The 24,987-nt window shown below is 41.8% G+C and overlaps 3 protein-coding genes across 8 annotated transcripts in view; all 3 read left to right on the forward strand.

The window, feature by feature from the left end:
• Positions 1-2,747, forward strand: part of LOC309384292 (uncharacterized protein) — a 62,120-nt gene extending 59,373 nt beyond the window's left edge. The window contains exon 3 of the transcript XR_014174027.1: positions 2,457-2,747. The gene's annotated coding sequence lies outside the window, so the exon portion shown is untranslated. The remainder of the gene's footprint in view (positions 1-2,456) is intronic.
• The window catches only part of LOC309384246 (uncharacterized protein), a 198,933-nt gene that overhangs the window by 123,899 nt on the left and 50,047 nt on the right, over positions 1-24,987 (forward strand). The window lies entirely within an intron of this gene.
• LOC309384287 (uncharacterized protein) overlaps positions 1-24,987 on the forward strand; it is a 101,928-nt gene that overhangs the window by 41,621 nt on the left and 35,320 nt on the right. The gene's annotated exons all lie outside the window — the stretch shown is intronic.

The raw sequence follows: 24,987 nt of genomic DNA on the forward strand, positions 1-24,987 counted from the left end.
TCGGCTAGGCACATAGGCAAACCTTATAAGCCATCTACAGCATGCTAATTAAGAGTTACCACATCAATGCATAACCCACTCAGTCTAATTATATTTACAAGTGAGTTACTAGGTTGTGTCAGGTTAATTCCAGACAGCAAAGTGACAGTAAGTGAATAAAACACCTTTGCTAGGAATGTATGATTTTTCACACTTATGTTTGCATTACATCACTACATCTTATATGTTTAGGGATTATGATATCACTCTTTCTTAGAACTACTGTGTTCAAGTCAGGTTGATCTGATTCAATGCCCCAATATATATGAAGTTTATATGGGAGCAATCACAATTACAGTGTCCCACGACTCCCCACAGGTGTGTATCAGTTTAACAGTAATATTCAGTGATACAGTTACAATCACAAAATCAACACAATCTGTAGAGTGCAAAGTTGTACAGCTGCTTTTAGGATCTTCAGGTGGAATAGAAGAGGCCACCACTCAGGCCAGACTACATCAGTTTTTGGAAATGTTCATTCTTAGTAGGTCTACTCTACTAGTATGCAGTGGAGTACCCCAAGGCTCTGTTTTAGGCCCAGTACTCTTCAACATCTTCATCAATGATTTGGATGAGGGAATAAATGGGGAACTCATCAAATTTGCAGATGATACCAAGCTGGCAGGAATAGCCAACACTCCAGAAGATAGGCTTAAGATACAGAAGGATCTTGACAAACTTGAACATTGGGCACTATCTAATAAAATGAAATTCAATGGTGAAAAGAGTAAGGTTCTACATTTAGGCAACAAAAACGGAATGCACAGGTACAGTATAGGTGATACCTTACTCAGTAGTAGTAACTGTGAAAGGGATCTTGGAGTCCTAGTGGACAACCATTTAAATATGAGCCAGCAGTGTGCAGCAGCTGCCAAAAAAGTCAACACAGTTCTAGGCTGCATCAACAGAGGGATAGAATCAAGATCACGTGAAGTGTTAATACCACTTTATAATGCCTTGGTAAGGCCACACTTGGAATACTGCATTCAGTTCTGGTCGCCACGATGTAAAAAAGATGTGGAGACTCTAGAAAGAGTGCAGAGAAGAGCAACAAAGATGATTAGGGGACTGGAGACTAAAACATATGAAGAACGGTTGCAGGAACTGGGTATGTTTAGCTTAAGAGAAAGAAGGACTAGGGGAGACATGATAGCATTATTCCAATATCTCAGAGGTTGCCACAAAGAAGAGGGAGTCAAACTATTCTCCAAAGCACCTGAGGGTAGAACAAGAAGCAATGGGTGGAAACTAATCAAGGAGAGAAGCAACTTAGAACTGAGGAGAAATTTCCTGACAGTGAGAACAATTAATCAGTGGAACAGCTTGCCTCCAGAAGTTGTGAATGCCCCAACACTGGAAGTCTTTAAGAAGATGTTGGATAGCTATTTGTCTGAAACGGTATAGGGTTTCCTGCCTAGGCAGGGGGTTGGACTAGAAGACCTCCAAGGTCCCTTCCAACTCTACTATTGTATACATTGTATACTCCGGGAACCACTTTCCACGGGTGTAGTGATTTGCCCTTTGTCTCCAGTTTGGGCTGCTGCTTCAGTGGTTAGCAGGGCTTGGTAGGGTCGGTCCCAGGCTTGGCTAAGTTTTTTCCCCACGTCAGGCTTTATCAGGACCCAATCACCAGCAGCCAATTCCAATATGGTTTGAGCTAGCAGTCCTTTGTTTCTGAGGTAAAGAAGAGGAGCCAAGTATACAGTTCTTTGTAGACATATCTTTAGTCTCACATTGTGGAATTTCCCCATTCTGTCCAAGTGTGGAAATCCAAACATTATTTCAGAAGGCAGATGATGTAAATTTCATGGAACATGACATTCCCACTGCCTCAACGATTGAAGCGCTTTTGCAGTAAAATGAGTAAATTTCACATATTTGTCACAATTCACAGCATCCAGAAATTTTCAAAAACAAATCACATCATACCTTAATCACCCCACGACTCCCCTGGTGTTCAAAATCAACATTTGGCATTTATCGGGGACTATCCATTTATCTCCCCACTTTTTACTTGTCACACTGTCTCAAACTCCTTCTCTTACTTTTACGCCGAAGTTCTTCATTTAATAATTACTTTAGTCATATCATCTAACTACATTGTAAAACTCAGTCATATATCCTAACTTAGATTTACATCAGACAGATTTATCTTTTGTTATTCCTGATTGGTTTTTTAAAAGCACGAAAGGTTAGAGGATTGCTCCAGTAGTTTGAGTCACCTGCCATTTCCTGGAGGAAACAGACCTAGAATCGTACTTCCAATTCTGGTCACAACAACAGAACCTGCCCCAGGATGTTAGGATTCTATGAATTTAGAGGCAGTTTAGAAAATAGGTACATAGTAGCCCCAAAAACGTACTCGTAGTAAAGGGACTTTAAAAAAAAAATATTTTCTTCAGAAAATTAATATAAAGTACAAACTCCAAAAAAAGAAAGATTTTTTTCAAAAGGAAAACAAGGATAGACAAAACTTTTAAAAAGAAAAAAATGCATTAAAAAAGACAGAAGCAGATTTACTTATATTACCCGCCCACTTGAATATTCATAAATCTATTGGAGCAATATTAATTTCTTCCCCTTGTGAAGCAGGCCCAAAATTTATAAACCTCTTCTCTTATTTACAACCAATTTGACGTTCATCAATATACAATAGGTAAAGGCAAAGTAATTAACAGATGAATCAAAATCACAGTTAAACATCAAAGCATTTTTAATCTACCATTCCATTTAATTTTTGTATATTAATTATTATTTATTAATAAAATATTTTTCTTAAAATTTAAGTTGAGAACAATAAGCCAACAGTTGTGTCTTATTCCCGCAAATCATACAACCTCTTGGTTGATCCATTTTCCAATTTTTTTTAAAGTTAGATATACCATAGTAGGTCCATTTCTCAGTCTTCTTAAGAAAGCCCAGTTCATCACACACTGAGTCTGTTAACTCCAATTCTGTAGGAGCCACATTTCCTTCAGCTGTCTCCCCACCATCCTGCATTTTCTAAACCATGGCGAGGGGGCTTTTTAGAAGTGTCTGTGCTCCCTATGGAAGCTTCTTGGGAAGAGCTGAGGCTCACAAAGCCATTTGTGTGCGCTCATAATCCCAAACTCCTCCATCGGTCCCAGAGGAAGGGGATCTCCCACAGCACAAATGTTTTCTCACCACCATCCTTCACATCCTTCTGGTTGATCCACCAGATACAAATCACAACAGATATTTCCCTCCCTGTGATGCTTCCGGCAAATGGCATCCACTGCAAATGGCTTTTTTCTCTGGGTGTAATAAAGACAGTTCTCTGTCAGGGAATTATGCAGCAAGTTCCCAAATGAAATCAGAGATTGCCTCATGTAGGAACTTTTAATGGTTTTGTCATGAGGCCAGCTAAATTATTTTCTGGTGGACAATAAATTATGTCTATTACATTTTCTTTCACTGCTTCTCTATGTCAACACTCTTCCTTCTGGTTTGTACTCCCACCTGTTGCCATTTGTATGCATGTTGTATCTTACTGGCATAGCTCATTTCTCCAATTCCAATTCACTTGATGGATGTAAAAACAATCCTAAATCCATGGTTCCCTTTAAATCTAGAAAGGGATTTCTAGAACTAAGGAGAAATTTCTTGCCAGTTCGAACAATTAATCAGTGGAACAACTTGCCTCCAGAACTTGTAAATGCTCCAACACTGGAAGTTTTTAAGAAGAAATTGGATAACCATTTGTCTGAAGTGTTGTAGGGTTTCCTGCCTAAGCAGGGGTTTGGACTAGAAGACCTCCAAGGTCTCTTCCAACTCTGCTTATTCGATTCTATTATACAAGCATTCTTTTAATTCTTTTACTAATTATATTACCATGTCATCTCTGAGCACCTTTCTGATAATGCTATGAATTTTGCTTCAGCTGTGCAAATGGCAACTGAAGTCCGCTTTCTAGATTTCTACTTACCGTATTTTTCACTCCATAAGACGCACTTTTTTTGTCTCCCAAAAGTGGATGGAAATGTGCGTCTTATGGAACAAATATTGCCAAAGCGCTGTCCACCCGCTGGCACCCTCCCACCAGCCATTTTGTGGCCTCTGCGTGTCCCGTTTTTGGCCTCTGTTTATCTCGGTATCTTGGGTGTTTGCATACTTTCACAACTTTCCATATATTGTTAACAATTGTTGCATTTTCTTCTTTTTACTTAGAGCAAACCCTTCTTCTTGTGATTCTGCCATGCACTATTGCAGAAACTGGATATGTCTAATCTAAAACAAAGGACTTGGCATCATAGCATTTTTTTTTCAATATTTGAGGGGCTGACACAAGTAAAGGGGATGGACCAATTGTCCAAATGGGCCTGAGAGTAGGACAAGTAACAGAGGGAGACTTATCAAAAAGAAATCAAACCTAGAATGCAGGGGGAGAGGAAATTCAGTGAGAACAATCCGTGGAAATGCTTTGCCTCTAGAAGTTTTGGATGCTCCCTCAATGGGGGATTTTAAGAGGAGTCTGGAACGGTATAGGGTCCCCTTAGACCAGTGCTTCTCAATTATTTTCTGTCATGCCCCCCCTAGGAAGAAGAAAACATTTCGTGCGTCCCGCGCAACTGTAAATAGTATCATTTGTCTATAAAATTGTTATAAGTACACCTCTGCATAACACTGTATCCTTATTAATGTATAAGAGAATAAAAAAAGAAAAATGTGGATCAATTTACAACAAAGAATAGCTTTATTAACTGTAGCAGAAAAGATTTAAAGGAGCACAGGATTTAAAGGAACACAATATTAAAAAAAACTTTAACCTGCAAAACAAAAATATATAAAATAATTTGAGCTGAGCCCCCCTTTACGGAGCCTTGCGCACCCCCTGGGGGGCCCGCCCCACTATTTGAGAAGCACTGCCTTAGACCGTTGGACTCCTCCAACTCTATGTAATTCTGCAAGAACTTCATAAAACTTTAGCACTCAGCACTTAGCTCTTCACAAACTATTTAGTGCCACATTTCACTATTTCACATGGATCAGTTGCAAAGGAAGGTTTCTAGCAGTTGAAAATGACTTGATAGGGTCTAATCAGGGAAAACATCCATGCAAACCGCCTTAGCAAAGACAAAGCAAGTGTGCTCTTTTCCCCCTATTGTGAAATGGCAGTCATATATCAGTGACTAGAAAGCCCTTAATAGGCATATGTAGTTGAGCTTAAAGGAGTTAAAACCATCGAGTATAACATTGCTAGAAAGGATGGGAGGAGAGGAACTACTTCCGGACCGCTCATGGGAGGAAAGGGGCATGCTAAGTGGCTTTTGTGCTCTTCCCAGGGTCAAAGCAACATCTGGAAGGTGAGTTGAGGTCAGGTCGGAGGAGAGGCTTGGGCTGACAGCAAGCGGGGCTCTTTGGCAGAGAGGCAATTAGGCTGAAGCATGTCAGCTGCTGCTACATGTTCTTTCTCCAAATTTTGAGTCCACGGGTGCTCCATGCTGTTAAACCGGTGGCTGCAATTTTCTTCTGGGAAGATTTAAAAAGTCGCTTTCAAGTTAAGGTTGATTCCTTGCGAACGGCTTCCCTGCAGAGGTTCTGGGGACTAGATCACGTAAGGTCTTAAAGAAGAGATTGGACATCAGTTAGTCGAGACTTACCTAGAGTTTCCTGCCTGAGCAGGGGATTTCAGTAGAAGACCTCCAAGGTCCCTTCCAGCTCTCTTATTCTGTTATAGACTTGCCGTTTTCTTGGCAACAATATTGGACTGATCTGTATCTGCTTTCTTACTTCCAAGTGTAGCCGACAAGCACAATATTTCCTATTGGTGCGCCATCCGTATATTAAGCAGGTTCAACTGTGCTTAATCCAGCACTTTGTAAAAACAAAAAAGCTGTTGGGGACGTTTGGGACATTTAGTTGCATATGTGGTCCTCACTTAACCACTTGTTCCCTGAGCCTCCAAAGTTACAATGGCACTGTAAAAGTATACATTCATTTTGTACACAAATGTGTGGTCATGCTACCACATTCAGTCACCGCGCTTCAGACGTTCCCGTGGGTAGGAAGATGCAGGGAAAGGAGTTGCACCAATTGAGATATTACTAACTGTTGCACATGGATGATGGTTGCAGCATCCCACAGTCATTAGTGAACTTCCCACCTAGCTTTCTGACAAATAAAATCAATGGGAATATTGGAAGTTTCAAGTTATGTTTAATTCCCTTTAGCAACCCACAATGATTTGTTTAATAGGCAAAAGTGGTGTTTCAAATCTTTCAGAGACTTTAGGCATCACTTCATGAGTTAAAGCCCCCACATTGCTAAAATTAACTCATAAATGTGGGACTGTAACCATTTTAGGTTGAAAACACGTTGATTTTCTGCATATATACATTTATAGGTCCATGTATTTGTACTTCTCAAAAGTCGGCAATTTGGCGGTTCGAATCCCTAACGCCACATAACGGAGTGAGCTCCCGTTACTTGTCCCAGCTTCTGCCAACCTAGCAGTTTGAAAGCGTGTAAAAATGCAAGTAGAAAAATAGGAACCATCTTTGGTGGGAAGGTAACAGTGTTCCGTGCACCTTTGGCTTTTAGTCATGCCGGCCACATAACCACGAAGACGTCTTCAGACAGCGCTGGCTCTTAGGCTTTGAAACGGAGATGAGCACCGCCTCCTGGAGTCAGGGACGACTAGCACATATGTGTAAGGGAAACCTTTACCTTTAAAAGAAAGGTAGTTTTTGGATAATGATAACGACAACAAGCAGTAGTAGATGTGGCTGTAAGACATCATAGATTCTCCCCTTCTGGCTCAATTGCTTACAATTTGTATTTGGGCACATGGTGCATTTTGTGTGTTGTAGGGAAGCGGGGAGGAGAGAGAAAGAGAAGAATATATATCATTTCATATTCAAGGGGCATCAAATTGTTCTTAATCATGTTTTTCATTGTGCTCTGATTTGCGTGTTATCTTTCCTGGTCGCTCAACTGGCAAATTTGACGCTCATATATATTTCATGGGCGCAGAATAAATGAATCAATACAGCATTTTATACCCTGGCGTCTCATCCATCAACCGACGTGTGCCGCTTGCTGCTTGTACAGCTACGGGCAAGCTCGGGGAAAATGTAGATAAATCAACTTTAGCAAAAATGACGAAGTAATTGTTTTCTGTATGACTTTATCAGTCTGTAACATCACTGTGGAGGAATGTTGGCCCCTTTTCTTTACAACATTGTTTCAGTTCATTGAGGTTTGTAGGCATTTGTTTATGCCCAGCTCTCTTGAGCTCTCTTGAGGTCCAGCATTTCAATCGGGTTGAGGTCTGGACTTTGACTGCAATTGCAACACCTTGATTCTTTCCTTTTTCAGCCTGTTGTAGATTTGCTGGTGAGTTTGGGATGAAAATGATCCCACAATTTCCTGTTACATAATCCAATGTCAGCCAAGCTTTAGCTGTTGGACAGATGACCCAGGAGTGGGTTTCAAAATTTTTTAGAACCTCTTCTGTAGGTGTGGCCTGCTTTGTGGGAGTGGCTTGCTGGCTATGTGACAGGGTGGGAGTGGCTTGCCAGCTGTGTGACTGGGTGGGCGTGGCCAACTTGTAAAATGTGGTGAAACTCACTTAACAACGCTCTTGCTTAGCAACCAAAATGTTGGCTCAGAAATTCGGGCATTTGAAGCACGCAAGTCTTAAAGATGTCAAGTTACAAGACCCTTGCACCCCTAACCCTTTAGAAAAAAAAACCCCAAGGGTGTTCAAAGTTGACAGCTTTAAGACTTGTGGACTTCAACTCCCAGAATTCCTCCTCTCACTCTTCATCTTGATGATGTGCGGATGGGCGGGGAGAGGGAGCTGGAACTGGTTCTAAACGCCACTGTAGATTTGTGGAACCTCTTCTTTGGAAGAGGTTAGAACTGGCAGGAACCCACCCCTGAGATAACCTCACATTTGTCTCTAGAATACTTTAAAATAGAGAGGAGGTCATAGGAGACTCAAATAGTGCAAGGTGTCCAGGTCCCATGGCTGCAAAACAAGCCCAAATCATCACCTCTCCATTACTGTGCTTGACGGTTCGTATGAGCTGTTTGTGCTGAAATGCTGTGTTTGGGTTTCATCAAATGTGGGACTGTGAATTATGGCCAAACGTCTCCACTTTGATTTCGTCTCTCCAAAGGACAGTGTGCCAGAAGTCTTGCTATTTGTTCAGATGTAACTTTGCAACTTTGTTGTGCTGCTGTGTCATTTTAGAAAGGAGAGGCTTTCTCCTGGTAACTTTTCCAAACGAACCATACTCGTTCAGTCTTTTTCTGATTGTACTGTCATGAACTTTAACACTTGATATGCTAAATGAGGCCTGTAGAACTTCTAATGTAATGCTTGGATTTATTGTACCGTATTTTTTCGGAGTATGAGACGCACCTTTTTCCCTCCAAAAAGAGGGTTAAAATCTGGGTGCATCTTATACACTGAATACAACGTTTCTGGCCTCCCGAAACCCCGCCCCCTTCACCAAAATGTCAGTGCATTACCTTTGGAGGCTTCCAGAGTGCTCCAGGCCGTTTTTTGCTCATTTTTGGGGGGGCAGCCCCTAGGAACACTGTACAAGCCTCCTAAAGGCTATGCATGCTTCTTTCTTTTAAGATAAATGGGCCCATTTTCACGAAAAACAAGCCGGTTTTGGAAGGTTTGCAGGGTGCAAAAACTTTTGTTTTAATTTGCTTCTTTAAAATCTTGGTGCATATTATATTAAGAAAAATACGGTAATTTCTCTGAGCATTGCACCTTCTGAACTTGAGGTGAATTTGCTGGGACTTCCACTTCGACTTCCACTTCCTGAATGTTTTTCACTTATGAATGTGGAATGTAGAATGATGGAGTTTAATTTTTTCAAAATAGTCTTATAATCCTCCCCAGATAACAGAATAACAGAGTTGAAGGGGACCTTGGAAGTCTTCTGGTCCAACCCTTTGCTCACGTGGGAAACCTATAACATTTCAGACAAATGGCTGTCCAATCTCTTCTTTAAAACTTCCAGTGTTGGAGAATTCACATACAGTTCATTCAAAAAGTAAGAGGCCCTTTCACTTTTGTCATTTTTGTTATACAGCAGCCTGATTCTACAGTTGTTGAAATTCATTTTTTCTCATTAATCTACACTCAGTACTTCTTTTTTATTTCGTCATTATGGTCAATGAGTGTACATTAATGAGAAAAAAACAAATTTCAACAACTGTAGAATCAGGCTGCAGCAAAACAAAATTGACAAAATGAAGGGGGTCTGAATACCTTCTGAATGCACTATAGTTGAACTGCAACAATTCCTTCTCTACGGTCCCCGCTGTCACATTTAAGCCAACCTCAATGCCAGAGACCAGCAAATTCCTACAACTTCGGCTTTTATAGATGCAGTCACGCTTGCTGATGATAATTGATCAAGAGAACTTGATTAGCAACACTGAGTGGCTATTTAGCCTCTTCATTACTACACTAAGAAAGTGGGTGTACTTTGTTGTTTTCAAAACTGTATTTGATGATAACCCTTTGCAGGGCTAAGAATTTGTGACTGACCCAAGTGAATTTCACGATTGAATGCATAATGGAACTTGGATCCCAGTTGTCAAATGAGTCACAATTAATGTAAGAGATTATTCTAGTATTGTGGCATGTTTGCTTTTTCATTGGAATCTATTCTTCTTTTTTCCCATCTTCTGCAACCCTTTTGCAAACAATAAAAGCTACATTTTCATTTGAATCTTACAGACAAAGATGAAGCCTATAAGACGACATTGGACTACTGAGAATAAGAAGCAACATTGAAAAGCAAAGCAAATGGAGGCAGAAATAGAAATACTCTCCATTTCCTTCAGAAAAACCACACAATTCTTCTTCTTCCCCAGTAGTTGAAAGACAAAGGAAAGGAAATCAAGAAGAGATTTTGAGCTGGAAATAGTAGAGTAAGCAGCACTCAAAAAGGGGAAAGGAGCTTCTTTTTCCATTTCAGAAAAGAGGGAAATATCTGGAAGTCAGTGAGGAGGAAAAGGTGAATTGGACAGTCACATAGGGCAGACAGTAATGCAGGCCTTGCCCTTAGGGGAAGAAAAGTGCTTAAATCAAAGTACCACAAAACAAGGACACACACATTTTTCATCTTCTCAAAAATATCAGTGGCGAAAAAGGTCCATAGATGTGCCTGTTTTGAGGAAAGCAGACTTCAAATCACAAGTGATTATGAAGGGGAGAATCCACTCTGGAGAATAGCTATACTAAAGCTTTTGTCAGACCTGCTCCTTTCTGGTTCACAGAGGGACCCACACAGGAGAGATGCCCTACAAGTGCTCCCAATGTGGTAAATACTTTAGCGAAAACAACAATTTGCTGATACACCAGAGGACCCACACAGGTGAGAAGCCGTATGACTGTCCTGATTGTGGGAAATGCTTCATTGGAAATTCCCACCTGATGATTCACCAGAGGACTCACACAGGAGAGAAACCCTTTGAATGTCCTGATTGAGGGAAATGTTTCAGTCAGAATTCCCATTTGGTGATTCATCAGAGGACCCACACAGGAGAGAAACCCTTTGAATGTCCTGATTGTGGGAAAAGGTTTCAGTCAGAATTCCCATTTGGTGATTCATCAGAGGACCCACACAGGAGAGAAACCCTTTGAATGTCCTGATTGTGGGAAAAGGTTTCAGTCAGAATTCCCATTTGATGATTCACCAGAGGAGATAAACCCTTTGAATGTCCTGATTGTGGGAAAGGTTTCAGTCATAATTCTGACCTAGTAAAACACCAGAGGACTCACACAGGAGAGAAACCCTTTGAATGTCCTGATTGTGGGAAAGGTTTCAGTCGTAATTCCCATTTGATGATTCACCAGAGGACTCACACAGGAGAGAAACCCTTTGAATGTCCTCTTTGTGGGAAATGTTTCAGTCAGAATTCTGTCCTAGTAAAACACCAGAGGACTCACACAGTCGAGAAACCGTTTGAATGTCCTGATTGTGGGAAAGGTTTCAGTCGTAATTCCCATTTGATGATTCACCAGAGGACTCACACAGGAGAGAAACCCTTTGAATGTGCTCTTTGTGGGAAAAGTTTCAGTCAGAATTCCTGCCTGGTGAATCATCAGAGGACTCACACAGGAGAGAAACCCTTTGAATGTCCTATTTGTGGGAAATGTTTCAGTCAGAATTCTGTCCTAATAAAACACCAGAGGACTCACACAGGAGAGAAACCCTTTGAATGTCCTCTTTGTGGGAAAGGTTTCAGTCGTAATTCCCATTTGATGATTCACCAAAGGACTCACACAGGAGAGAAACCCTTTGAATGTCCTCTTTGTGGGAAAAGTTTGATGTTTCACCAGAGGACTCACACAGGAGGCAAACAGCAACTTGCTGATACACCAGAGGACCCATATGGGAGAGAAGCCGTATGATTGTCCTTATTGTGGGAAACGTTTCATTGGAAATTCCCACCTCGTGAGACACCTGAGAACTCACACAGGAGAGAAACCCTTTGAATGTCCTCATTGTGGAAAACGTTTCAGTCGTAACTCCAACCTGATTAGACACCAGAGAACTCACACAGGAGAGAAACCCTTTGAATGTCCTGATTGTGGGAAAAGTTTCAGTCAGAATTCCTGCCTGGTGAATCATCAGAGGACTCACACAGGAGAGAAACCCTTTGAATGTCCTGTTTGTGAGAAAAGTTTCAGTCACAATTCCTGCCTGGTGAATCATCAGAGGACTCACACAGGAGAGAAACCCTTTGAATGTCCTCTTTGTGGGAAAGGTTTCAGTCGGAATTCTGACCTAGTAAAACACCAGAGGGCTCACACAGGAGAGAAACCCTTTGAATGTCCTCTTTGTGGGAAAAGTTTCAGTCAGAATTCCCATTTGATGATTCACCAGAGGACTCACACAGGAGAGAAACCCTTTGAATGTCCTGATTGTGGGAAAAGTTTCAGTCAGAATTCCTGCCTGGTGAATCATCAGAGGACTCACACAGGAGAGAAACCCTTTGAATGTCCTGTTTGTGAGAAAAGTTTCAGTCAGAATTCCTACCTTGTGAATCATCAGAGGACTCACACAGGAGAGAAACCCTTTGAATGTCCTCTTTGTGGGAAAAGTTTCAGTCAGAATTCCCATTTGATGATTCACCAGAGGACTCACACAGGAGAGAAACCCTTTGAATGTCCTGATTGTGGGAAAAGTTTCAGTCAGAATTCCTACCTGGTGAATCATCAGAGGACTCACACAGGAGAGAAACCCTTTGAATGTCCTGTTTGTGAGAAAAGTTTCAGTCAGAATTCCAATTTGGTGATTCACCAGAGGACTCACACAGGAGATAAACCCTTTGAATGTCCTCTCTGTGGGAAACGTTTCAGTCAGAATTCCCATTTGATGATTCACCAGAGGACTCACACAGGAGAGAAACCCTTTGAATGTCCTGATTGTGGGAAAAGATTTAGTCAGAATTCCAACCTGCTGAAACATCAGAGGACTCACACAGGGGAGAAACCTTTTGCATGAGTTGAGTGTGGGAAATGTTTTAGTCACAATTCCAACCTTGTAAGACATCAGAGAACTCATACAGGAGAGAAACCCTTGGAATGTCCTGATTGTGGGAATTGTTTCACTCAGAATTCTGACCTGGTGAATCATCAGAGGACTCACACTGGAGGGAAACCCTTTGAGTATCCTAATTGTGGGAATGTTTTAGTCAGAATTCCCACCTGGTGAAACTCTGGATGACTCACACAGGAGAAAAATCCTTCAAATGCCCTGTCTGGATGATCTTCAGGTATAAATTGTCTGTTATTTCCTAAAAGGAAATCCATATGAATGAAACGTTGATGAGTTTAGAGAAGAATTGCATTTCATTTCTCATCCCTCATTAGAAATATTAGAAATTGACTATTTTAATGCTGGAGTCATTGTTTTTACTCAAAAATGTCTCATGATTAGGCTTGTAGGTGGAGAGAGAGAAAAATGGAAAAGGCCTAACCACCTGTTTCTAGTTATCAGCAGAAGTTTCTGGATATTTCATTTTTGCAGAAGTAATGGAATTCCTCAAAAAAGTTTTTGGATGGTCTTTTCTGTATATTGATTATGCAATTTCCAGAGGTGGACTTTCCATCTTCTACCTGGGTGTCCTGTAGATTTTGAGCCCCAGAATTCCCCAGCCACCATACAAGTAGTCCTCTGGATACAATTGTAATGGGAGCTGCCAATTATGGTTATTAAGTGAGATTGCCTTGCTTAACTATTCCCACCTTTTCCTCTCCCTGATGAAGATGATAAAGAAATGTTCACATCATTAAGCAGAATAGTGATTACCTCAGGGTTGTAGGAATCTCTTGGAGGTCTAACCTCCACTACCCCAACTTTTGGGTCCCCACAGGCCTTTCCCTCCCTACAGTGTCCCACAGGCATTTTCCTACTGCCACTAGATCCCTGCAATCATTAGGGCCTACTCCCACCCCACCCGGCATCACACCTCCTCCTTCTCCATCCTTTTTGAAGATCACTGAACTTCATGTTGATGAAGGAGGGTAAAACAACCACGCGCTGCATGTGTTGTGGAAGCAGCCATTAATTTGACTGTTACTGGGATTCATGCCTGAGCCATGCGGTGGAGTTGTGGAGGCAGCCACCATTTTGCCATGTCTGCCTCTATGTCAAAATGGTGGCTGCTTCTTGGTCACTGTCATATGGGACTGGGACAAAGTGTTCTGTTTTGGTACCTTAACACTTTGTAAACTGTGTTAAGGAATTGTGGGTGCACTGGAAATGGCGGCTGCCTCCGGGAGATCTCCAAAAGGGCGGGGCATGTATTCTTGGGCCACATGAGAAATGGACAGGTACCACTTCTGCCAATATTGTGCTGCTACTGAAGAAAAAGCCAATGCAGTCCTAGGCTACATCAGCAGAGGCATAGAGTTTAGATAAGAAGAAATGATACTGTAAAGTTTACTAATACGTTTAGACCCATAAAACTTCGAGAATGCATCCAAGTCACAATAAGCCAAACATGAGACTTAAACGGAGGCTTGAATAACAGTCATCATTTAGTCTTTGATCAAAGTTTAAAGACATGATGGTCAGTTGTTGCAAAGGATATGTAGGGAAGAACGAGTGGTGGGTTGCAGGAGGTACGCTCTGGGACAGGCGTACGGGAGTCTGCCCAGAGCACCCGGTACCGTTCCGGTACGATGCTCCGGTGGGCCCACCCACCTGCCTGGGCTTCTTTCCAGTCATTTAAAGCCTTTGGCGCTTTCGCACATGGCGTGTACAGTGCCTGCGCGATGCTCTGCCGAGCAGCTGGAGCGTTGCGGAGGCATTACTGTATGGAAGGTAAGACGCATGCGTGCACTGTGCGTTCATGTGGAGGTTGCCGGGCCCTGTGGCAACCGTACCAGTTGCAACGGGATCCGGAACCCACCACTAGGCAGAACTGCCCTTCAGAAAAGATGTAGTTCCTTTTTATACAGTTGGAGACATCATAAAATAACATCCTGGCTTTACAATACTACTCACTAGCCTTCTCAGCCTTATCTCTTCCCTGTTCTCACGGTTGGCCATTTGGCATCCTGTTGTGAAGGGCACAGATCAAAGGTGAGAGATGCGTTCTTAGGCAGAAGGGGGACAGATCAAAGGTGCCCGTTTTACAGCTCTTTACATCTCCATTCTGGGATACATTCTACGCCCATAGATGGCAGATTGATAAGAGTTCAAATGGCAAGGATCACCCATTTTGCCAGATATTCTATACACCCTAATAACAGGGCCACAGGAAGTCAGTTGCAGGGAACAAAAGGCACTTACAGCATGCAAGCATATAGGTTACAAATACAGAAAACAAATGTTTCCACAAAAACCAACAAGTTTGTATCCTTATTACTATTCCCCTTCATTCCACCCTTTTATTTTAAAAAAATGGAATGCTTTCCATTGTCGTGAAGATATTGTTGAATCAGGTGAAGTCAACGACTGCAGTTCAGGCCTGCGCTGGAACGTGTGGAAAACTTTGGCAATTTTCTTCCTGTATGGTGCTTTTCCTGGTCATCAATTTTGGGAACAAAATTTTCCACAGATATATCCTTTTGCTAACAAATCATGTAAAGCAAATGCATTCTGGGATATTGTTGTTGTAAAGGTTAGAGCACTAGCAGTTGCATTAGTTGCATCTGCAGCATGCTAATTAAGAGTTACCACATCAATGCTTAACCCACTCAGTCTAATTACATTATATATATATGAAGTTTATATGGGAGCAATCACAATTACAGTGTCCCACTACTCCCCACAGGTGTGTATCAGTTTAACAGTAATATTCAGTGATACAATTACAATCACAAAATCAACACAATCTGTAGAGTGCAAAGTTGTACAGCTGATTTTAGGATCTTCAGGTGGAATAGAAGAGGCCACCACTCAGGCCAGACTACATCAGTTTTTGGAAATGTTCATTCTTAATAAGTCTACTCCAGGAACCACTTTCCACGGGTGTAGTGATTTGCCCTTTGTCTCCCGTTTGGGCTGCTGCTTCAGTGGTTAGCAGGGCTTGGTAGGGTCTGTCCCAGGCTTGGCTAGGTTTTTTCCCCACGTCAGGCTTCATCAGGACCCAATCACCAGCAGCCAATTCCAATATGGTTTGAGCTAGCAGTCCTTTGTTTCTGAGGTAAAGAAGAGGAGCCAAGTATACAGTTCTTTATAGACATATCTTTAGTCTCACATTGTGGAATTTCCCCATTCTGTCCAAGTGTGGAAATCCAAACATTATTTCAGAAGGCAGACGATGTAAATTTCATGGAACATGACATTCCCACTGCCTCAACGATTGAAGCGCTTTTGCAGTAAAATGAGTAAATTTCACATATTTGTCACAATTCACAGCATCCAGAAATTTTCAAAAACAAATCACATCATACCTTAACCACCCCACGACTCCCCTGGTGTTCAAAATCAACATTTGCCATTTATCGGGGACTATCCATTTATCTCCCCACTTTTTACTTGTCACAATGTCTCAAACTCCTTCTCTTACTTTTACGCCAAAGTTCTTCGTATTATAATTACTTTAGTCATATCATCTAACTACATTGCAAAACTCAGTCATATATCCTAATTTAGATTTACATCAGACAGATTTATCTTTTGTGATTTCTGATTGGCCTTTTAAAAGGACGAAAGGTGTGAGGATTGCTCGGGTAGTTTGAGTTACCTGCCAATTCCTGGAGAAAACAGGGATGGCATTTGTAGAAGATGTAAAAGGAGCCATGAAGGATCCAGATCCCAATGCCTGAAGGATACAACTGACCACAGGCACATGCTTTCGCAGAGGCCCATGTGCCACAAATGTCCAATAACAAATGCTCACAAGGAAAACACCTTTACAGCAGCACAACACATATTCATATTACAATAGGACCAATGTCTATTAAATATCAAGTTTCTACTTAATGTGACAATACTCATTCCTTTTTTTATTTTTGTTTCCTTCATTTTTCTCCCTTTTTTCAAAAGATAGAATTCTTTCTATCATGATGAATGAGGGGTGCATATTTAGCAGGGATAGTTTGGAGGACCATGATATTTGCAGGCTTATTATGAGACGTGGCAGGCACAGAGGATGCAACGATTGCCATCCCAGAGGACTTTCTACATATTGTAATTTCTAACTCAGCTCTGTAATTGCAGCTACAAATCACAACAGATATTTCCCTCCCTGTGATGCTTCCTGCAAATGCCATCCACTGCAAATGGCTTTTTTTCTCTGGGTGTAATAAAGACAGTTCTCTGTCAGGGAATTATGTAGCAAGTTCCCAAATGAAATCAGAGATTGCCTCATGTAGGAGGTTTTAATGGTTTTGTCGTGAGGCCAGCTAAAAAATTTCTGGTGGACAATAAATTGTGTCTATTACATTTTCTTTCACTGCTTTTCTGACATTACATTATGTCAACACTCTTCCTTCTGGTTTGTACTCCCACCTGTTGCCATTTATGTGCATGTTGTATCTTCAAATACTGGCATAGCTCCTTTCACTTCACTATCCAAATCCTTTCCTAACTCTACATACCATGTCATCTCTGAGGGCAATTCTGATAATGCTACGAATTGTGTTGCAGCTGTGGAAATGGCATCTGAAATCTGTTTTCTAGATTTCCAACTAGTTAGTGTGTTTGTTCATATTATAAGCAATGCTGACATTGACTTTGTCTCTTGTACATCATTAGCCCAAATACTGTCTACAAAGCACTTCTATCCCAATTCTCTTGATGGATGTAAAAGCAATCCTAAATCCATGGTTCCCTTTAAATCTAGAAAGGCATTTCTAGAACTAAGGAGAAATTTCCTGACAGAACAATTAATCAGTGGAACAACTTGCCTCCAGAACTTGTAAATGCTCCAACACTGGAAGTTTTTAAGAAGAAATTGGATAACCATTTGTCTGAAGTGTTGTAGGGTTTCCTGCCTAAACAGGGGTTTGAACTAGAAGACCTCCAAGGTCCCGTCCAACTCTGTTTATTCTATTCTATTCTACAAGCATTCTTTTAATTCTTTTACTAATTATATTACCATGTCATCTCTGAGCACCTTTCTGATAATGCTATGAATTTTGCTTCAGCTGTGGAAATGGCAACTGAAGTCTGCTTTCTAGATTTCTACTTACCGTATTTTTCGCTCCATAAACGCCCTTTTTTTTTTCTCCCAAAAGTGGATGGAAATGTCTGTGCATCTTATGGAACAAATATTGCTGAAGCGCTGTCCACCCGCTGGCCCCCACCCACCAGCCGTTTTGTGGCCTCTGCGTGTCCCGTTTTAGGTCTCCGTTTATCCCAGTATCTTGGGTGTTTGCACACTTTCACAACTTTCCATATATTGTTAACAATTGTTGCATTTTCTTCTTTTTAATTAGAGCAAACCCTTCTTCTTGTGATTCTGCCATGCACTATTGCAGAAACTGGATATGTGTAGTGTAACACAAAGGACTTGGCATCATAGCATTTTTTGTGCCAATATTTGAGGGGCTGACACAAATAAAGAGGATGGACTGTTATATTCCTTTCCTCCCCGACATACGACCGGGGATTCCCTCTGTTGACAGCTAGCAACAGCCATGCCGCGCCTTAGCCAATCAGGCGCGGCTTGGCTGAAGGCGGGCTGTTCTGCTTCCCTGATTGGTTTCTCTGCCTGACAGCTCTTCGTATAAATAGCTGTCAGGCAGAGGAACGGGCGATTCTCTCCTGTATTACTAGTTGCTGTTAAATTCAATAAAATTGTGTTGGACGTTCCTCAGCGTCTCCAGCCTCATCTTTCCCCACTCTTCTTCATGGACCAATTATCCAAATGGGCCTGAGAGTAGGACAAGTAACAGAGGGAGACATCAAAAAGAAACCAAACCTAGAATCCAGGGGGAGGGGAAATTCAGTGAGAACAATCCGTGGAAATGCTTTGCCTCTAAAAGTTTTGGGTGCTCCCTCAATGGGGGATTTTAAGAGGAGTCTGGAACGGTATAGGATCTCCTTAGACAGTTGGACTCCTCCAACTCTATGTAATTCTGTAAGAACTTCCTAAAACTTTAGCACTCCGCACTTAGCTCTTCACAAACTATTTAGTGCCACATTTCACTATTTCACATGGATCAGTTGCAAAGGAAGGTTTCTAGCAGTTGAAAATGACTTGATAGCGTCTAATCAGTGAAAACATCCATGCAAACCGCCTTAGCAAAGACAAAGCAAGTGTGCTCTTTTGCCCCCTATTGGGAAATGGCAGTCATATATCAGTGACTAGAAATTCCTTAATAGGCATATGCAGTTGAGCTTAAAGGAGTTAAAACCATCGAGTATAACATTGCTAGAAAGGATGGGAGGAGAGGAACTACTTCCGGACGGCTCATGGGAGGAAAGGGGCATGCTAAGTGGCTTTTGTGCTCTTCCCAGGGTCAAAGCAACATCTGGAAGGTGAGTTGAGGTCAGGTCGGAGGAGAGGCTTGGGCTGACAGCAAGTGGGGCTCTTTGGCAGAGAGGCAATTAGGCTGAAGCATGTCAGCTGCTGCTACATGTTCTTTCTCCAAATTTTGAGTCCACTGGTGCTCCATGCTGTTAAACTGGTGGCTGCAATTTTCTGCTGGTGGGAAGATTTAAAAAGTCTCTTTCAAGTTAAGGTTGATTCCTTGCGAACGGCTTCCCTCCAGAAGTTCTGGGGAGTAGATCACGTAAGGTCTTAGAGTTTCCTGCCTGAGCAGGGGATTGCAGTAGAAGACCTCCAAGGTCCCTTCCAGCTCTCTTATACTGTTATAACTTGCTGTTTTCTTGGCAACAATATTGGACTGATCTGTATCTGCTTTCTTACTTCCAAGTGTAGCCGACAAGCACAATATTTCCTATTGGTGCGCCATCCGTACATTAAGCAGGTTCAACTGTGCTTAATCCAGCACTTTGTAAAAACAAAAAAGCTGTTGGGGACTTTTGGGGCATTTAGTTGCATATGTGGTCCTCACTTAACCAATTGTTCCCTGAGCCTCCAAAGTTACAATGGCATTGTAAGAGTATACAAGAGTACTAGATACTCCCATATAACACCTCTCCTGCGCGAGCTGCATTGGCTTCCTGTGATCTATCGGGTGCGTTTCAAGGTTTTGATTACCATCTTCAAAGCGCTCCATGGCACAGGACCTAGTTCCTTGCGGGATCGCATCCTGCCCCATACATCCCTACGACCCAATCCGCTCTCACAGAGAGGGACTTCTCCGGGTGCCGTCCACTAAACAATGCCAGAGGGCGACACCCAGGAGTAGGGCTTTCTCTGTGATGGGCCCAGCCCTTTGGAATGCCCTCCCCCTCGACATTAGGATTACCTCCGATCTCCGCTCCTTCCTTTCAAAACTCAAGACCCACCTTTTTCAATTATCTGGCCTGGCTCAACCATAGTTCCATCTTATTCCTCCTGACAGTCTTTTTTAAATTAGTAATTTTAAACTGGGGTATTTTAATTTCTAATTTCATTATTATTATTTTATGTATTGTAATGGTTTTTACCTCCTCCGTGTAATATATATATGTGCTTTTATTTATTGTACACCGCCCCGAGTCCCTTGTGGAGAGGGAGCGGCTAACAAATCAAATAAATAAATAAAAATAAAATTCATCTTGTACACAAATGTGTGGTCATCTTAGCACATTCAGTCACCGCGCTTCAGACGTTCCCGTGGGTAGGAAGATGCAGGGAAAGGAGTTGCACCAATTGAGATATTACTAACTGTTGCACATGGATGATGGTTGCAGCATCCCACAGTCATTAGCGAACTTCCCACCTAGCTTTCTGACAAATAAAATCAATGGGAATATTGGAAGTTTCAAGTTATGTTTAATTCCCTTTAGCAACCCAGTGGTTTGTTTAATAGGCAAAAGTGGTGCTTCAAATCTTTCAGAGACTTTAGGCATCATTTCATGAGTTAAAGCCCCCACATTGCTAAAATTAACTCAGAAATGTGGGACTGTAACCATTTTAGGTTGAAAACACATTGATTTTCTGCATATATACATTTATAGGTCCATGTATTTGTACTTCTCAAAAGTCGGCAATTTGGCGGTTCGAATCCCTAACGCCACATAACGGAGTGAGCTCCCGTTACTTGTCCCAGCTTCTGCCAACCTAGCAGTTTCAAAGCGTGTAAAAATGCAAGTAGAAAAATAGGAACCATCTTTGGTGGGAAGGTAACAGTGTTCCGTGCACCTTTGGCTTTTAGTCATGCCGGCCACATGACCACGAAGACGTCTTCAGACAGCGCTGGCTCTTAGGCTTTGAAACGGAGATGAGCACCGCCCCCTGGAGTCGGGGACGACTAGCACATATGTGTAAGGGAAACCTTTACCTTTAAAAGAAAGGTAGTTTTTGGATAATGATAATGACAACAGCAGTAGTAGATGTGGCTGTAAGACATCATAGATTCTCCCCTTCTGGCTCAATACAATACAATACAATAGTAGAGTTGGAAGGGACCTTGGAGGTCTTCTAGTCCAACCCCCTGCCTAGGCAGGAAACCCTATACCGTTTCAGACAAATAGCTATCCAACATCTTCTTAAAGACTTCCAGTGTTGGGGCATTCACAACTTCTGGAGGCAAGCTGTTCCACTGATTAATTGTTCTCACTGTCAGGAAATTTCTCCTCAGTTCTAAGTTGCTTCTCTCCTTGATTAGTTTCCACCCATTGCTTGTTCTACCCTCAGGTGCTTTGGAGAATAGTTTGACTCCCTCTTCTTTGTGGCAACCTCTGAGATATTGGAACAATGCTATCATGTCTCCCCTAGTCCTTCTTTCTCTTAAGCTAAACATACCCAGTTCCTGCAACCGTTCTTCATATGTTTTGGTCTCCAGTCCCCTAATCATCTTTGTTGCTCTTCTCTGCACTCTTTCTAGAGTCTCCACATCTTTTTTACATCGTGGCGACCAGAACTGAATGCAGTATTCCAAGTGTGGCCTTACCAAAGCATTATAAAGTGGTATTAACACTTCACGTGATCTTGATTCTATCCCTCTGTTGATGCAGCCTAGAACTGTGTTGGCTTTTTTGGCAGCTGCTGCACACTGCTGGCTCATATTTAAATGGTTGTCCACTAGGACTCCAAGATCCCTTTCACAGTTACTACTACTGAGCAAAGCATCACCTATACTGTACCTGTGCATTCTGTTTTTGTTGCCTAAATGTAGAACCTTACTCTTTTCACCATTGAATTTCATTTTATTAGATAGTGCCCAATGTTCAAGTTTGTCAAGATCCTTCTGTATCTTAAGCCTATCTTCTGGGCTGTTGGCTATTCCTGCCAGCTTGGTATCATCTGCAAATTTGATGAGTTCCCCATTTATTCCCTCATCCAAATCATTGATGAAGATGTTGAAGAGTACTGGGCCTAAAACAGAGCCTTGGGGTACTCCACTGCATACTTCCCTCCATGTAGATGCAGTTCCATTGAGGACTACACGTTGAGTGCGGTTGGTCAGCCAGTTACGAATCCATCTGGTGGTGATGCTGTCTAACCCACATTCTTCTACTTTATCTAGTAGTAGGTTATGGTCTATGGCTCAATTGCTTACAATTTGTATTTGGGCACATGGTGCATTTTGTGTGTTGTAGGGAAGCGGGGAGGAGAGAGAAAGAGAAGAATATATATCATTTCATATTCAAGGGGCATCAAATTGTTCTTAATCATGTTTTTCATTGTGCTCTGATTTGCGTGTTATCTTTCCTGGTCGCTCAACTGGCAAATTTGACGCTCATATATATTTCATGTGCGCAGAATAAATGAATCAATACAGCATTTTATACCCTGGCGTCTCATCCATCAACCGACGTGTGCCGCTTGCTGCTTGTACAGCTACGGGCAAGCTCGGGGAAAACGTAGATAAATCAACTTTAGCAAAAATGATGAAGTAATTGTTTTCTGTATGACTTTATCAGTCTGTAACCTCACTGTGGAGGAATGTTGGCCCCTTTTCTTTACAACATTGTTTCAGTTCATTGAGGTTTGTAGGCATTTGTTTATGCCCAGCTCTCTTGAGCTCTCTTGAGGTCCAGCATTTCAATCGGGTTGAGGTCTGGACTTTGACTGCAATTGCAACACCTTGATTCTTTCCTTTTTCAGCCTGTTGTAGATTTGCTGGTGAGTTTGGGATGAAAATGATCCCACGATTTCCTGTTACATAATCCAATGTCAGCCAAGCTTTAGCTGTTGGACAGATGACCCAGGAGTGGGTTTCAAATTTTTTTAGAACCTCTTCTGTAGGTGTGGCCTGCTTTGTGGGAGTGGCTTGCCGGCTATGTGACAGGGTGGGTGTGGCTTGCCAGCTGTGTGACTGGGTGGGCGTGGCCAACTTGTAAAATGTGGTGAAACTCACTTAACAACACTCTTGCTTAGCAACCAAAATGTTGGCTCAGAAACTCTGGCATTTGAAGCACGCAAGTCTTAAAGATGTCAAGTTACAAGACCCTTGCACCCCTAACCCTTTAGAAAAAAAACCCCCAGGGGTGTTCAAAGTTGACAGCTTTAAGACTTGTGGACTTCAACTCCCAGAATTCCTCCTCTCGCTCTTCATCTTGATGATGTGCGGATGGGCGGGGGGAGGGAGCTGGAACTGGTTCTAAAAACCACTGTAGATTTGTGGAACCTCTTCTATGGAAGAGGTTAGAACTGGCAGGAACCCACCCCTGAGATGACCTCACATTTGACTCTAGAATACTTTAAAATAGAGAGGAGGTCATAGGAGACTCAAATAGTGCAAGGTGTCCAGGTCCCATGGCTGCAAAACAAGCCCAAATCATCACCTCTCCATTACTGTGCTTGACGGTCCGTATGAGCTGTTTGTGCTGAAATGCTGTGTTTGGGTTTCATCAAATGGGGACTGAATTATGGCCAAACATCTCCACTTTGATTTCGTCTCTCCAAAGGACAGTGTGCCAGAAGTCTTGTTATTTGTTCAGATGTAACTTTGCAACTTTGTTGTGCTGCTGTGTCATCTTAGAAAGGAGAGGCTTTCTCCTGGTAACTTTTCCAAACGAACCATACTCGTTCAGTCTTTTTCTGATTGTACTGTCATGAACTTTAACACTTAATATGCTAAATGAGGCCTGTAGAACTTCTAATGTAATGCTTGGATTTATTGTACCGTATTTTTCGGAGTATAAGACGAACCTTTTTCCCTCCAAAAAGAGGGTTAAAATCGGGGTGCATCTTTTTTTTTTTTTTGCTATCAATCCTTTTTTTTTTTTATTAAAAGAGTTTTGTACAAACAGATTTTCCCCCTTTTCACCCCCCCACCATACATTGTAAATCTCATACAAATGCTATACCGCCCCCAACCCCCCCCCGCAAAAATTCACATTCAAATATTATACCAAATACTTTGCCCCCTCCCCTCCCCCCATCTTAAAGTAAATTACTCATATTGTATCCCCTCTCCTCCCAACAAACACAATATGAATTTCTCTTAGATTAATAATAACACATTAATCCCATCTTCTAAGCTAATTTAACATATATAACTCTTAATATAAATTTCTCCTAAAATATTGTTTCATTAATCCCATCTTCTAATTTATTCATACAAATATAATGCCCCGCCCTCCACCCTAACCCTCCCCCACCTCCCACAGAAACCCACCCCCCTGACTTCCGCTGTATACCACTCTAACAATTCCAAACATCCCGTATATTATTTACTCTGATCATCTATCAATCTAAGCATTCTTACCTAAAGGCTACATAATAACTCCTAGTCTGGTATTTATTCTCTATATAATCAATCCATTTTGCCCATTCCTGTGTATAATCCTCCTGTTTCTGAGCTTTTAAAAAAGCTGAAATTTTTGCCATTTCGGCGAACCCCGCCACCTTCTGAATCCATTGATCAATTGTCGGTAAAAAATCTTTTTTCCAATGTTGCGCAATCAACAACCTAGCTGCTGTAACCATATGCAAAGCCAATTTTATTTCCCCTTTGGAGAAATCCTTAGCTATATCCAGTAAAAACATTTGCGGAGTGAAATGTATTCTTTTCTTAAATACATTCTGCATAACCCACCATATTTTTATCCAAAAAGCTTTAACCTTGTTGCAAGTCCACCATACATGAAAAAAGGTAGCATCTAGACACCCGCATCTCCAACATTAAAATCTGGGTGCATCTTATACACTTAATACAACGTTTCTGGCCTCCCGAAACCCCGCCCCCTTCACCAAAATGGCTGTGCATTACCTTTGGAGGCTTCCAGAGTGCTCCAGACCGTTTTTTGCTCGTTTTTGGGGGGGCAGCCCCCAGGAACACTGTACAAGCCTCCTAAAGGCTATGCATGCCTCTTTTTTTGACGATAAATGGGCCCATTTTCACGAAAAACAAGCCGGTTTTGGAAGGTTTGCAGGGTGCAAAAACTTTTTTTTAAATTTGCCTCTGTAAAATCTTGGTGCGTATTA

Source organism: Natrix helvetica (assembly GCF_964273705.1).
Source record: "Natrix helvetica genome assembly, chromosome: 1".
NCBI lineage: Eukaryota > Metazoa > Chordata > Lepidosauria > Squamata > Natricidae > Natrix > Natrix helvetica.